Source organism: Azolla caroliniana, unplaced genomic scaffold (genome assembly GCF_043228905.1).
Source record: "Azolla caroliniana isolate FFs.n. ecotype wild unplaced genomic scaffold, voAzoCaro1.0.p SCAF_9, whole genome shotgun sequence".
Taxonomy (NCBI): domain Eukaryota; kingdom Viridiplantae; phylum Streptophyta; class Polypodiopsida; order Salviniales; family Salviniaceae; genus Azolla; species Azolla caroliniana.
The window spans coordinates 17,677,820-17,692,467 of record NW_028230444.1 but is presented as its reverse complement, the minus strand read 5'-3'; the positions used below and the strand labels follow the sequence as shown (position 1 = coordinate 17,692,467).

The 14,648-nt window shown below is 42.9% G+C and overlaps 6 non-coding genes across 6 annotated transcripts; all 6 read left to right on the top strand.

Moving 5' to 3' along the window:
- Window positions 1-7,925: 7,925 nt before the first annotated feature.
- On the top strand, window positions 7,926-7,996 carry TRNAG-GCC (transfer RNA glycine (anticodon GCC)). Its single transcript has one exon. It is a non-coding gene; the product is annotated as a tRNA-Gly (tRNA).
- Window positions 7,997-8,951: 955 nt separating this feature from the next.
- Window positions 8,952-9,022, top strand: TRNAG-CCC (transfer RNA glycine (anticodon CCC)). The gene has a single exon. It is a non-coding gene; the product is annotated as a tRNA-Gly (tRNA).
- A 955-nt stretch (window positions 9,023-9,977) lies between these two features.
- TRNAG-ACC (transfer RNA glycine (anticodon ACC)) lies at window positions 9,978-10,048 on the top strand. Its single transcript has one exon. It is a non-coding gene; the product is annotated as a tRNA-Gly (tRNA).
- Window positions 10,049-11,003: 955 nt separating this feature from the next.
- Window positions 11,004-11,074, top strand: TRNAG-GCC (transfer RNA glycine (anticodon GCC)). The gene has a single exon. It is a non-coding gene; the product is annotated as a tRNA-Gly (tRNA).
- A 955-nt stretch (window positions 11,075-12,029) lies between these two features.
- On the top strand, window positions 12,030-12,100 carry TRNAG-GCC (transfer RNA glycine (anticodon GCC)). Its single transcript has one exon. It is a non-coding gene; the product is annotated as a tRNA-Gly (tRNA).
- Window positions 12,101-13,071: 971 nt separating this feature from the next.
- On the top strand, window positions 13,072-13,142 carry TRNAG-GCC (transfer RNA glycine (anticodon GCC)). Its single transcript has one exon. It is a non-coding gene; the product is annotated as a tRNA-Gly (tRNA).
- Window positions 13,143-14,648: the final 1,506 nt, after the last annotated feature.

The window sequence follows — 14,648 nt, the reverse complement described above, 5'->3', positions numbered from 1 at the left end:
TGAATCAAAACATGTACATATCACTTTGTGCCGACATGTCATTCCGTAATATAGGATGTCAGGCATTTTTACCAATTGAGAGACCACATATAGTGGATTACATAAGTAGTGGTTATTGCTTGGTGGAATAAGATAGAGAAGGTCAAGGATAAATGGTTTGGCCATCAAAAAGTTAGAATAATATTCTCCGTAGGTGTGAAACTATAGTGGAGTAATAGATCCCTCCCATTCTATAGACTCGGGTTTTGTCCTCGGCAAACGAATTGATCCAAACATGTGCACTATATATTTCACGCAAATAAATTGCATCCCAGAACCTTCGATCCAACAGACAATGTAAATAGATTGTGCATAATACAAAAATATTAGCTTGATGAATGGGTCTATGGGTAAAATATGTAATTGAGATGATTTTGTGGTCTAGTGGTAGAATAGCACCCAGCGATGGTAGAGACCCGTGTTTGTTTGCCGGCCAATGTATGAATCCAAACATGTGCATATCACTTTGTGGCAACATGTCATTCCCTCATATAGTATTTGAGACAACTTTGCCAATTGAGAGACTACATATAGTGGATTACATAAGTGCTTGTTGTTTCTTGTTAGAATGAGATAGAGAAAGTCAACGAAAAATGGTTTGGCCGTTAGAAATTTAGAATAATATTCTTTGCACGTTAGAAACGAGTTAACTAATACCACACGGTATGGTTCTTTAGTGGAAGAATAGATCCCTCCCATTCTACAAACCTTGGTTTCGTCGCCGGCCAATGAACCGATCCAAACACGTGAACTATATCTCACAAAATAAAATTGCATCGCACAAGCTGGTACCGAATGCACGATGTAAATAAGATGTGCATAGTTCAAAAAGATTAAATTCATAAATGACTCTATTGGTAAACTATGCAGTTGAGAACACTATGTGTTCATTGGTGGTCTAGTGGTAGAATAGTACCCTGCCACGGTACAGACCCAGGTACGATTCTTGGCCAATGCATGAATCAAAATATGTACATATTAGTCTGTGCCGATAGGTCATTGCTTCATATAGGATTTCAGGCATTTTTACCAATTGAGAGACCACATATAGTGGATTACATAAGTGGTTGTTATTTCTTGGTGGAATAAGATACAGAAGGTCAAGGATAAATGGTTTGGCCTAATATTCTCCGTAGGTGAGAAACAATTTAACCAATACCACATTCATTGATGCTTTAGTGGAGTAATAGATCCCTCCCATTCTATAGAGTCGGGTTTTGTCCTCGGCAAATGAACTGATCCAAACATGTGCACTATATTTTACGCAAATAAATTGTATCCCACAACCTTCGATCAAATAGACAATGTAAATAGATTGTGCATAATTCAAAAATATTAGATTAATGAATGGGTTTATGGGTAAAATATGTAATTGAGAACATGTGTGCATTGGTCGTCTAGTGGTAGAATAGTACCATGTGATGGTACAGACACGTGTTTGTTTCCCGGCCAATGTATGAATCCAAACATGTGCATATCACATTGTGGCAACATGCCATTCCCTCATATAGTATTTGAGACAACTTTGCCAATTGAGAGACTACATATAGTGGATTACATAAATGCTTGTTATTTCTTGTTAGAAGAAGATAGAGAAAGTCAACGAAAAATGGTTTGGCCATCAAATTTTTTTTATAATATTCTCTTTACGTGAGAAATGAGTTAATTAATACAACATGCAATGGTTCTTTAGTGGAGGAATAGATCCCTCCCATTCTACAGACCTGGGTTTTGTCGCCAGCCAATGAACCAATCCAAACACGTGAACTATATCTCACGAAAGAAAATTGCATCGCACAAGCTGCTACCGAATGCACGATGTAAATAAGATGCGTATAGTTCAAATAGATTAAATTCATAAATGGGTCTATTGGTAAACTATTGTTGAGCGGCAAGCTCAACCGGAGCCGATATGCGAGGTGAATAGGTATGCCGGTGAGCAACGGAGCCGGTAAGTAGTAAGGACTGGTGAGTTGGGGAGCTGGTATGCCGAATCTAATCCGTAACCGGAAGCCTAGTATAGGCTAGACTACTAGGCAGTTATAGTCTCGTAGTTAGTTTTAGATGCTCATGTGAGCATTGAAGTACACCGTACTCCTAACAGTCCCGTGTGGACTTGTATAAATAACGTTGATGAGCGTGTTGTACAAATGACACAGAGTATTCATATAATTTTAAAAATAGTGTGTCCTGCTCTCTCTCTCTCTCTCTCTCTCTTTCTCTCCCGCGTACTCTCTCCCTCTTTGTGTACTATTCTTTCTAACGCTTCCGCAAGGAATCTTTCTCATGGTATCAGAGCGCGTGGGTTGAGAACCTCTGCTGTAGACATCTAAGTTTGTGAAGGAAACTCTAACAGATTGGAAAACAGACACAAAAGGAGAAATGGACAGAGGTATGGCTACGTCGCTCCCGGTGGAGAAGCTCGACAGAACCAACTACGCATCTTGGTCATACAAGATGCACGAATACCTGCTTGGGCATGGCTACTGGAGTTATGTCGACGGAGTGAACGACTCAGCACCGGAGACGACACACAAGGACTTCCAAGTGTGGGAATAGGCGGCAAGCAGGGTGATTTACTGCTTCGCGTCCACTGTCGGTGACCAGTTGCTCAGCCATATCCATGACGCCAAGACACCCAAGGATGCTTAGGGAAACTTGAAAAAGGTGTTCGCCGCTAGCACTACTGCCCGGAAGCTGCAACTCAGACAGGAGTTGAGCAATGTTCGACAGAAGAACATGTCGGTGGCAAATTACACAGCTCGGATCAAAGGGATATGTGACTCTCTTGCCTCTATTAACGTCACCGTAGAGGAAGACGAGATGGTGCAGGTCAATCTTGGAGGCCTGGCATCCAAGTTCGGAGCTTTCCAGACTGCGGTTTGTACAAGGGAGAATACGCCCTCATTTTTCGACTTATAGTCGATGCTCCTTGTAGGGGAGAACCACGCCGGTGCATCTACCAGTGCATCCCCAGACAACCGGATGTTGTACACGGGAGCGGATCGGTCCCGTGGGCGTGGTGGACGAGGCAGGTCGGCACGCAATGGAGGCGGCCGACAAGAGCAGGAACGAAGGCACAATGAGCGTGCCGACAACAGTTCCGAGACTTCCACAAGCAGGGGGAGTGAAGGTGGTGCCGGAGGCCGGCAAGACAAATCCTCTACGGAATGTTGGTACTGTGGCAAAAAGGGCCACAGGGAAAGCGAGTGATGTAGAAAGCGTGCCGATTCAGACAAATCCGGATCCGGCAAGACCGGTAAGGAAGGCCGGCAAAGCTCGCACTACGCAAACGGATCGGGAGGATCCAAGAACGGTAAGGGGCCAGCCTTGGTGATGAAGCACAAGGCAAACTCAATGAAGAAGACCACTTCCAAATCGGAGGAAGTGTGGTACGTTGACTCCGGTGCATTGAACCACATGACGAGCCACGAGGAGTGGTTCTCTTTTTTGGAGAAGCCGGATCAACCGGGAGTTGTCGAAACCGGAGACGACACTCCCCACCCGATCGTGCACGTCAGAGAAGTACCTTTGACCCACGTAGGATTGAGGGGGAAGCTGATGAATGTATTACATGTTCCGACGATCACGAAGAACCTGGTGTCGGTCGGACAGATCGTCGACCAGGGGATGTAGGTGCGGTTTACGCACCTCGGATGCTTCATTGAGGATGAAGGCGAATTTATTGCGCAAGGGCGCAGAGATGGGAGGATGTTTATCCTCAACACCAATGACGTCGGCACCACACTGTTTGCCAAAGGACAGAAGGTCGAGTCGGATATCGACCTGTGGCACAAGCGGATCGGCCGCGTCAACTACCAGAGGCTTCAAGACCTGCAAACGGAACAAGTTGTTTTCAGTTTGCCGAAGTTTGGAGGCCGGAGAGCCCAGATTTGTGAAGCCTGCCAACTCGGGAAGCAACACCAGCTTCCATTCCCCGCCGAAAGAAATTGAAGACGTAACAAGCTCGACCTTATCCATTCGGATGTGTGGGGACCGGCACAAAATGTTAGCATTGGCAGGAGTCGATACTTCGTCTCCTTCATTGACGACTACACGTGGCATACGTGGATCTACCTCATTGAGCGGAAGAGCGAAGTCTTCGAGTGTTTTTGGAGCGTCCAGAAGATGGTGGAACGGGAATCGGAGAGGAAGATCAAATGCCTACGGTCGGATGGCGGAAAAGAGTACTTTTCCGGCCAATTCAACAACTATTTGCAACAAAAAGGAATTCGGCGAGAATTCAACTACAGATACACACCGCAACAGAATGGTGTGGCCGAAAGGAAGAATCAGTCGCTGATTGACGCGGCTAGGGCAATGCTGGAGGAAAAGAGCATGCCCAAGTTCTATTGGGCGGAGGCGGTCCAAACGGCCGTTTACATCCAGAACCGGATCGAGGACAAGGTGTCAGCTCACGAGCTGTATTTCGGGCGCAAGCCGAATTTGAGACACCTCTGGATATTCGGCATCATAGCCTATGTACATGTGCCAGATGAGAAGCGGAGAAAGCTGGATGCAAAATCGGAAAAATGCATCCTAGTCGGCTATGCTCAAGAGCAAAAGGGGTATAAGTGTTATAACCCCCGAACGAAGCAGGTCCGAGTCAGCCGAGATGTCGAGTTTGATGAATCGGCATCGTGGTATTCCTTATCAACTCCGACTTCCGATCCCTACCCGATGTCGGAGGATGGGGCTAGTGAGCCTGAACCGGCCCAGGTAGAGAAAGATGAAGCTGGGACTCAAGATGAGAGTCCGGAATCATTCCGGTTAAGTGGACCGAATGAGAGACTGGATCAGTCCAACCAGTCGGATGATGAGACGACGAGTAGTGGAGACTCTGTCGTGCTCTCCCCGCGCAAGGAACCCAGGAGACGGTTCACACGCAAAGAGAAAGGGAAGCAGAAGATGCTGGAATTCGAGACCGGCAATGATGAGTCAGATCAGTGCGTATCTGACTTCGGCAAGGACATAGGCAGATCTTCGGGAACGAAGACCGAACCGGCCAAGAAGGGTCTCATACTGGGTAACGGTGAGTTACGCCGGTCCACCCGCCAGAAGGATCCCGTTAAACGGTACGGGTATAACGAGTACATGGCGCGTCATTATGTGTACATGACCAAGGTCACTGAAGTGCGTGAGCCGGAGAGCTACGCAGAAGCGGCAAAGGACGCAAATTGGCGTGCTGCTATGGAGGAAGAAATGCAGGCACTGGATGCCAACGGAACTTGGGACCTGGTTGACCCTCCCCGTCATTGTAAACCGATCGGATGCAAGTGGGTGTACAAGGTAAAGTACAATGCCGACGGTACAGTTAACCGGTACAAGACCCGGTTAGTGGCAAAGGGATATGCGCAGACCCACGGAATCGACTACGACGAGACCTTCGCTCCTGTAGCGAAGATGACGACGATTCGTATGGTACTGGCGGTTGCTGCGGCAAGGGGGTGGCATCTTCATCAGATGGATGTGAAGAATGCCTTCCTTCAAGGAGATCTTGAAGAAGAAGTCTTTATGACTCAGCCCACCGGATTTCAGTCGGAGGTGAATAAGTCGGCGGTATGCCGGCTGAGGAAGTCATTGTACGGCTTGAAGCAAGCCCCCGTGCTTGGAATGCTAAGATCACGCACCGGTTGCGAAAGATGGGGTTTGTTGCCTCTAAGTTGAACTCTTCCTTGTTCATCCGTCAAGGCTCAAACGGTCCGGTATGTATCTTACTCTATGTTGATGATTTAGTCATCACCGGCCCAGGTCTTCCGAAAATCAACCATGTCAAGTCCCAGTTGTCGGACGCATTCGATATGAAGGACTTGGGGGACCTTCATTATTTTTTGGGGATCGAGGTGATCCGCACCCTCGATGGCATATTGCTTTCTCAATGCCATTATGTGTTGAATATACTGTATAAGTTCGGCATGACGGAATGCCGACCTGTCTCCACACCCCTGGACCGGAATAAGAAGATCCGTCCCAACTCCGGACCAGCCTGCGATGAGAAAAGGTTTCAACAAATAGTCGGAAACCTGATCTACTTGACCATCACCCGACCCGACATTAGCTATCCGGTCGGAGTGGTAAGCCAATTCATGCAGAAGTCGACCGTGGAGCACCTTCTGTGCGTGCAACGAATACTGAGGTATGTAAGCGGCATTAAGGACCGGGGGCTCTTATACCGGCAAGGTATAACCGAAGAGCTTGTTGGCTACACGGATGCCAACTGGGCTGGCGATGCAACGGATCGTCGCTCTACCTCCGGCTTTATGTTTTCTCTTGGGAGCACGGGTGTTGCGTGGAGCAACAAAAAGCAGTCAACAGTGGCCCTATCCAGCACTAAGGCTGAATATCGGGGCACGACCGTTGCCACTTGCAAAGCCATTTGGCTTCGGCGACTACTACAAGACCTGCAGATCGAGGTACTGACCCCGATCCTGATCTACTCCGATAACCTTAGTAGCATGCAGCTCGCCAAGAACCCTGTGTTCCATGCTCGCACAAAACACATAGAAGTGCATTATCACTTCGTGCGTGAGCGGGTCCTGAGTGATGAGGTTGAACTACAGTATGTTCACACGGATCGGCAAGTTGCCGACATCTTCACCAAACCACTCGGGTCAGACAAGTTGCAACACTATTCCGAAATTCTTGGTGTTCAGCATCTCGACTTGCCGCACTTGAGGGGGAGACGCAAAGGCAAAAAAACTGTTGAACTCGTAGGTAAGAGAAGAACCGGTAGAGGTGGAGACAAGAAGAAAAATGAGGCCGAGTTGACGAAGGAAGTCGGCACATCCGAACAGGTCGGAGTGAGCGGCTATGAAGAAGAAGTGTACACTCAGGAAAAGAAGTGCATGCTATGCGGAGGTCATCACGATCGTAATGGCAATGATGCGGAGTCGAATGAAGAATTCAACTTCGGTGAACCGGCTGAAGATGACAAGGGAAGCACTGAGAAGGCCAACACCCGGACATGGTCCGATGTGGTGAGAGGCCTGAAGCCGAAAATCTAATCGGAGGATACCGATTCGGACTAGAGCTTGAATGAGTCGGAGACAGCCGATTCGAATCAACAGATGGGACGGGACCGGACAAGGAGCGCGAGCAAGGCGAAGCGATGCCAGGAGAAGTCGGTTGGAAGAACCGGCTGCCACAGAGGAAGACACTACGACCCTACCTTAGGTTAAGCTTCAGGGGGAGTGTTGAGTGGCAAGCTAAACCGGAGCCGGTAAGCGAGATGAATCGGTACGCTGGTGAACAACCGAGCCGGTAAGCAGTAAGGACCGGTGAGCTGGGGAGCCGGTATGCCGGATCAAATTTGTAACCGCAAGCCTAGTATAGGCTAGACTACTACGCAGCTATAGTCTCGTAGTTAGTGTCAGATGCTCATGTGAGCATTGAAGTACACCGATCTCCTAACAGTCCCGTGTGGACTTGTATAAATAGCGCTAATGAGCGCGTTGTACAAATGACACAGAGTATTCATAGAATTTTAAAAACAATGTGTCCTGCTCTCTCTCTCTCTCTCTCTCTCTCTCTCTCCCGATTACATAAGTGCTTGTTATTTCTTGTTAGAATGAGATAGAGAAAGTCAACGAAAAATGGTTTGGCCGTTAGAAATTTAGAATAATATTCTTTGCACGTTAGAAACGAGTTAACTAATACCACACGGTATGGTTCTTTAGTGGAAGAATAGATCCCTCCCATTCTACGAACCTGGGTTTCGTTGATGGCCAATGAACCCATCCAAATAGGTGAACTATATCTCACGAAAGAAAATTGCATCACACAAGCTACTACCGAATGCACGATGTAAATAAGATGTGCATAGTTCAAAAAGATTAAATTCATAAATAGGTCTATTGGTATACTATGCACTTGAGAACACTATGTGTGCATTGGTGGTCTAGTGGTAGAATAGTACCCTGCCACGGTAGAGACCCGGGTTCAATTCCCGGCCAATGCATGAATCAAAACATGTGCATATCACTTTGTGCCGACATGTCATTCCCGGATATAGGATTTGAGGCATTTTTATCAATTGAGAGACCATATATAGTAGATTACATAAGTCGTTGTTATTTCTTGGTGGAATAAGATAGAGAAGGTCAAGGATAAATAGTTTGGCCATCAAAAAGTTAGAATAATATTCTCCGTAGGTGTGAAACTATTTAACCAACAAAACATTCATTGGTACTATAGTGGAGTAATAGATCCCTCTGATTCTATAGACTCGGGTTTTGTCCTCGGCAGACGAATTGATCCAAACATGTGCACTATATATTTCACGCAAATAAATTGCATCCCAGAACCTTCGATCCAACAGACAATGTAAATAGATTGTGCATAATACAAAAATATTAGATTGATGAATGGGTCTATGGGTAAAATATGTAATTGAGATGATTTTGTGGTCTAGTGGTAGAATAGCACCCAGCGATGGTAGAGACCCGTGTTTGTTTGCCGGCCAATGTATGAATCCAAACATGTGCATATCACTTTGTGGCAACATGTCATTCCCTCATATAGTATTTGAGACAACTTTGCCAATTGAGAGACTACATATAGTGGATTACATAAGTGCTTATTGTTTCTTGTTAGAATGAGATAGAGAAAGTCAACGAAAAATGGTTTGGCCGTTAGAAATTTAGAATAATATTCTTTGCACGTTAGAAACGAGTTAACTAATACCACACGGTATGGTTCTTTAGTGGAAGAATAGATCCCTCCCATTCTACGAACCTGGGTTTCGTTGATGGCCAATGAACCCATCCAAATAGGTGAACTATATCTCACGAAAGAAAATTGCATGGCACAAGCTACTACCGAATGCACGATGTAAATAAGATGTGCATAGTTCAAAAAGATTAAATTCATAAATGGGTCTATGGGTAAACTATGCACTTGAGAGTACTATGTGTGCATTGGTGGTCTAGTGGTAGAATAGTACCCTCCCACGGTACAGACCCGGGTTCAATTCCCGGCCAATGCATGAATCAAAACATGTGCATATCACTTTGTGCCGACATGTCATTCCCGGATACAGGATTTGAGGCATTTTTATCAATTGAGAGACCATATATAGTGGATTACATAAGTCGTTGTTATTTCTTGGTGGAATAAGATAGAGAAGGTCAAGGATAAATAGTTTGGCCATCAAAAAGTTAGAATAATATTCTCTGTAGGTGTGAAACTATTTAACCAACAAAACATTCATTGGTACTATAGTGGAGTAATAGATCCCTCTGATTCTATAGACTCGGGTTTTGTCCTCGGCAGACGAATTGATCCAAACATGTGCACTATATATTTCACGCAAATAAATTGCATCCCAGAACCTTCGATCCAACAAACAATGTAAATAGATTGTGCATAATACAAAAATATTAGATTGATGAATGGGTCTATGGGTAAAATATGTAATTGAGATGATTTTGTGGTCTAGTGGTAGAATAGCACCCAGCGATGGTAGAGACCCGTGTTTGTTTGCCGGCCAATGTATGAATCCAAACATGTGCATATCACTTTGTGGCAACATGTCATTCCCTCATATAGTATTTGAGACAACTTTGCCAATTGAGAGACTACATATAGTGGATTACATAAGTGCTTGTTGTTTCTTGTTAGAATGAGATAGAGAAAGTCAACGAAAAATGGTTTGGCCGTTAGAAATTTAGAATAATATTCTTTGCACGTTAGAAAAGAGTTAACTAATACCACACGGTATGGTTCTTTAGTGGAAGAATAGATCCCTCCCATTCTACGAACCTGGGTTTCGTTGATGGCCAATGAACCCATCCAAATAGGTGAACTATATCTCACGAAAGAAAATTGCATGGCACAAGCTACTACCGAATGCACGATGTAAATAAGATGTGCATAGTTCAAAAAGATTAAATTCATAAATGGGTCTATGGGTAAACTATGCACTTGAGAATACTATGTGTGCATTGGTGGTCTAGTGGTAGAATAGTACCCTACCACGGTACAGACCCGGGTTCAATTCCTGGCCAATGCATGAATCAAAACATGTGCATATCACTTTGTGCCGACATGTCATTCCCGGATATAGGATTTGAGGCATTTTTATCAATTGAGAGACCATATATAGTGGATTACATAAGTCGTTGTTATTTCTTGGTGGAATAAGATAGAGAAGGTCAAGGATAAATAGTTTGGCCATCAAAAAGTTAGAATAATATTCTCTGTAGGTGTGAAACTATTTAACCAACAAAACATTCATTGGTACTATAGTGGAGTAATAGATCCCTCTGATTCTATAGAGTCGGGTTTTGTCCTCGGCAGACGAATTGATCCAAACATGTGCACTATATATTTCACGCAAATAAATTGCATCCCAGAACCTTCGATCCAACAGACAATGTAAATAGATTGTGCATAATACAAAAATATTAGATTGATGAATGGGTCTATGGGTAAAATATGTAATTGAGATGATTTTGTGGTCTAGTGGTAGAATAGCACCCAGCGATGGTAGAGACCCGTGTTTGTTTGCCGGCCAATGTATGAATCCAAACATGTGCATATCACTTTGTGGAAACATGTCATTCCCTCATATAGTATTTGAGACAACTTTGCCAATTGAGAGACTACATATAGTGGATTACATAAGTGCTTGTTGTTTCTTGTTAGAATGAGATAGAGAAAGTCAACGAAAAATGGTTTGGCCGTTAGAAATTTAGAATAATATTCTTTGCACGTTAGAAAAGAGTTAACTAATACCACACGGTATGGTTCTTTAGTGGAAGAATAGATCCCTCCCATTCTACGAACCTGGGTTTCGTTGATGGCCAATGAACCCATCCAAATAGGTGAACTATATCTCACGAAAGAAAATTGCATGGCACAAGCTACTACCGAATGCACGATGTAAATAAGATGTGCATAGTTCAAAAAGATTAAATTCATAAATGGGTCTATTGGTAAACTATGCACTTGAGAACACTATGTGTGCATTGGTGGTCTAGTGGTAGAATAGTACCCTGCCACGGTACAGACCCGGGTTCAATTCCTGGCCAATGCATGAATCAAAACATGTGCATATCACTTTGTGCCGACATGTCATTCCCGGATATAGGATTTGAGGCATTTTTACCAATTGAGAGACCACATATAGTGGATTACATAAGTGGTTGTTATTGCTTGGTGGAATAAGATAGAGAAGGTCAAGGATAAATAGTTTGGCCATCAAAAAGTTAGAATAATATTCTCCGTAGGTGTGAAACTATTTAACCAACAAAACATTCATTGGTACTATAGTGGAGTAATAGATCCCTCTGATTCTATAGACTCGGGTTTTGTCCTCGGCAGACGAATTGATCCAAACATGTGCACTATATATTTCACGCAAATAAATTGCATCCCAGAACCTTCGATCCAACAGACAATGTAAATAGATTATGCATAATACAAAAATATTAGATTGATGAATGGGTCTATGGGTAAAATATGTAATTGAGATGATTTTGTGGTCTAGTGGTAGAATAGCACCCAGCGATGGTAGAGACCCGTGTTTGTTTGCCGGCCAATGTATGAATCCAAACATGTGCATATCACTTTGTGGCAACATGTCATTCCCTCATATAGTATTTGAGACAACTTTGCCAATTGAGAGACTACATATAGTGGATTACATAAGTGCTTGTTGTTTCTTGTTAGAATGAGATAGAGAAAGTCAACGAAAAATGGTTTGGCCGTTAGAAATTTAGAATAATATTCTTTGCACGTTAGAAACGAGTTAACTAATACCACACGGTATGGTTCTTTAGTGGAAGAATAGATCCCTCCCATTCTACGAACCTGGGTTTCGTTGATGGCCAATGAACCCATCCAAATAGGTGAACTATATCTCACGAAAGAAAATTGCATGGCACAAGCTACTACCGAATGCACGATGTAAATAAGATGCGCATAGTTTAAAAAGATTAAATTCATAAATAGGTCTATTGGTACACTATTCACTTGAGAACACTATGTGTGCATTGGTGGTCTAGTGGTAGAATAGTACCCTGCCATGGTACAGACCCGGGTTCAATTCCCGGCCACTGCATGAATCAAAACATGTGCATATCACTTTGTGCCGACATGTCATTCCCGGATATAGGATTTGAGGCATTTTTATCAATTGAGAGACCATATATAGTGGATTACATAAGTCGTTGTTATTTCTTGGTGGAATAAGATAGAGAAGGTCAAGGATAAATAGTTTGGCCATCAAAAAGGTAGAATAATATTCTCCGTAGGTGTGAAACTATTTAACCAACAAAACATTCATTGGTACTATAGTGGAGTAATAGATCCCTCTGATTCTATAGACTCGGGTTTTGTCCTCGGCAGACGAATTGATCCAAACATGTGCACTATATATTTCACGCAAATAAATTGCATCCCAGAACCTTCGATCCAACAGACAATGTAAATAAATTATGCATAATACAAAAATATTAGATTGATGAATGGGTCTATGGGTAAAATATGTAATTGAGATGATTTTGTGGTCTAGTGGTAGAATAGGACCCAGCGATGGTAGAGACCCGTGTTTGTTTGCCGGCCAATGTATGAATCCAAACATGTGCATATCCAAACATGTGCATATCACTTTGTGGCAACATGTCATTCCCTCATATAGTATTTGAGACAACTTTGCCAATTGAGAGACTACATATAGTGGATTACATAAGTGCTTGTTGTTTCTTGTTAGAATGAGATAGAGAAAGTCAACGAAAAATGGTTTGGCCGTTAGAAATTTAGAATAATATTCTTTGCACGTTAGAAACGAGTTAACTAATACCACACGGTATGGTTCTTTAGTGGAAGAATAGATCCCTCCAATTCTACGAACCTGGGTTTCGTTGATGGCTAATGAACCCATCCAAATAGGTGAACTATATCTCACCAAAGAAAATTGCATGGCACAAGCTACTACCGAATGCACGATGTAAATAAGATGTGCATAGTTTAAAAAGATTAAATTCATAAATAGGTCTATTGGTACACTATGCACTTGAGAACACTATGTGTGCATTGGTGGTCTAGTGGTAGAATAGTACCTTGCCACGGTACAGACCCGGGTTCAATTCCCGGCCACTGCATGAATGAAAACATGTGCATATCACTTTGTGCCGACATGTCATTCCAGGATATAGGATTTGAGGCATTTTTATCAATTGAGAGACCATATATAGTGGATTACATAAGTCGTTGTTATTTCTTGGTGGAATAAGATAGAGAAGGTCAAGGATAAATAGTTTGGCCATCAAAAAGTTAGAATAATATTCTCCGTAGGTGTGTAACTATTTAACCAACAAAACATTCATTGGTACTATAGTGGAGTAATAGATCCCTCTGATTCTATAGACTCGGGTTTTGTCCTCGGCAGACGAATTGATCCAAACATGTGCACTATATATTTCACGCAAATAAATTGCATCCCAGAACCTTCGATCCAACAGACAATGTAAATAGATTGTGCATAATACAAAAATATTAGATTGATGAATGGGTCTATGGGTAAAATATGTAATTGAGATGATTTTGTGGTCTAGTGGTAGAATAGCACCCAGCGATGGTAGAGACCCGTGTTTGTTTGCCGGCCAATGTATGAATCCAAACATGTGCATATCACTTTGTGGCAACATGTCATTCCCTCATATAGTATTTGAGACAACTTTGCCAATTGAGAGACTACATATAGTGGATTACATAAGTGCTTGTTGTTTCTTGTTAGAATGAGATAGAGAAAGTCAACGAAAAATGGTTTGGCCGTTAGAAATTTAGAATAATATTCTTTGCACGTTAGAAACGAGTTAACTAATACCACACGGTATGGTTCTTTAGTGGAAGAATAGATCCCTCCCATTCTACAAACCTTGGTTTCGTCGCCGGCCAATGAACCGATCCAAACACGTGAACTATATCTCACAAAATAAAATTGCATCGCACAAGCTGGTACCGAATGCACGATGTTAATAAGATGTGCATAGTTTAAAAAGATTAAATTCATAAATAGGTCTATTGGTACACTATGCATTAAGAACACTATGTGTACATTGGTGGTCTATTGGTAGAATAGTACCCCGCCACGGTACAGACCCGGGTTCAATTCCCGGCCAATGCATGAATCAAAACATGTGCATATCACTATGTGCCGACATGTCATTCCCGGATATAGGATTTGAGGCATTTTCACTAATTGAGAGACCACATATAGTGGATTACATAAGTGGTTGTTATTGCTTGGTGGAATAAGATAGAGAAGGTCAAGGATAAATAATTTGGCCATCAAAAAGTTAGAATAATATTCTCCGTAGGTGTGAAACTATTTAACCAACAAAACATTCATTGGTACTATAGTGGAGTAATAGATCCCTCTGATTCTATAGACTCGGGTTTTGTCCTCGGCAAACGAATTGATCCAAACATGTGCACTATATATTTCAAGGATAAATAGTTTGGCCATCAAGAAATTAGATTACTATTCTCCGTAGGTGAGAAACTATTTTAACCAACACCATATTCATTGGTGCTTTAGTGGAGTAATACATCTCTCTTATTCTATAGACTCGGGTTTTATCCTTGGCAAATGAAATGATGCAAAC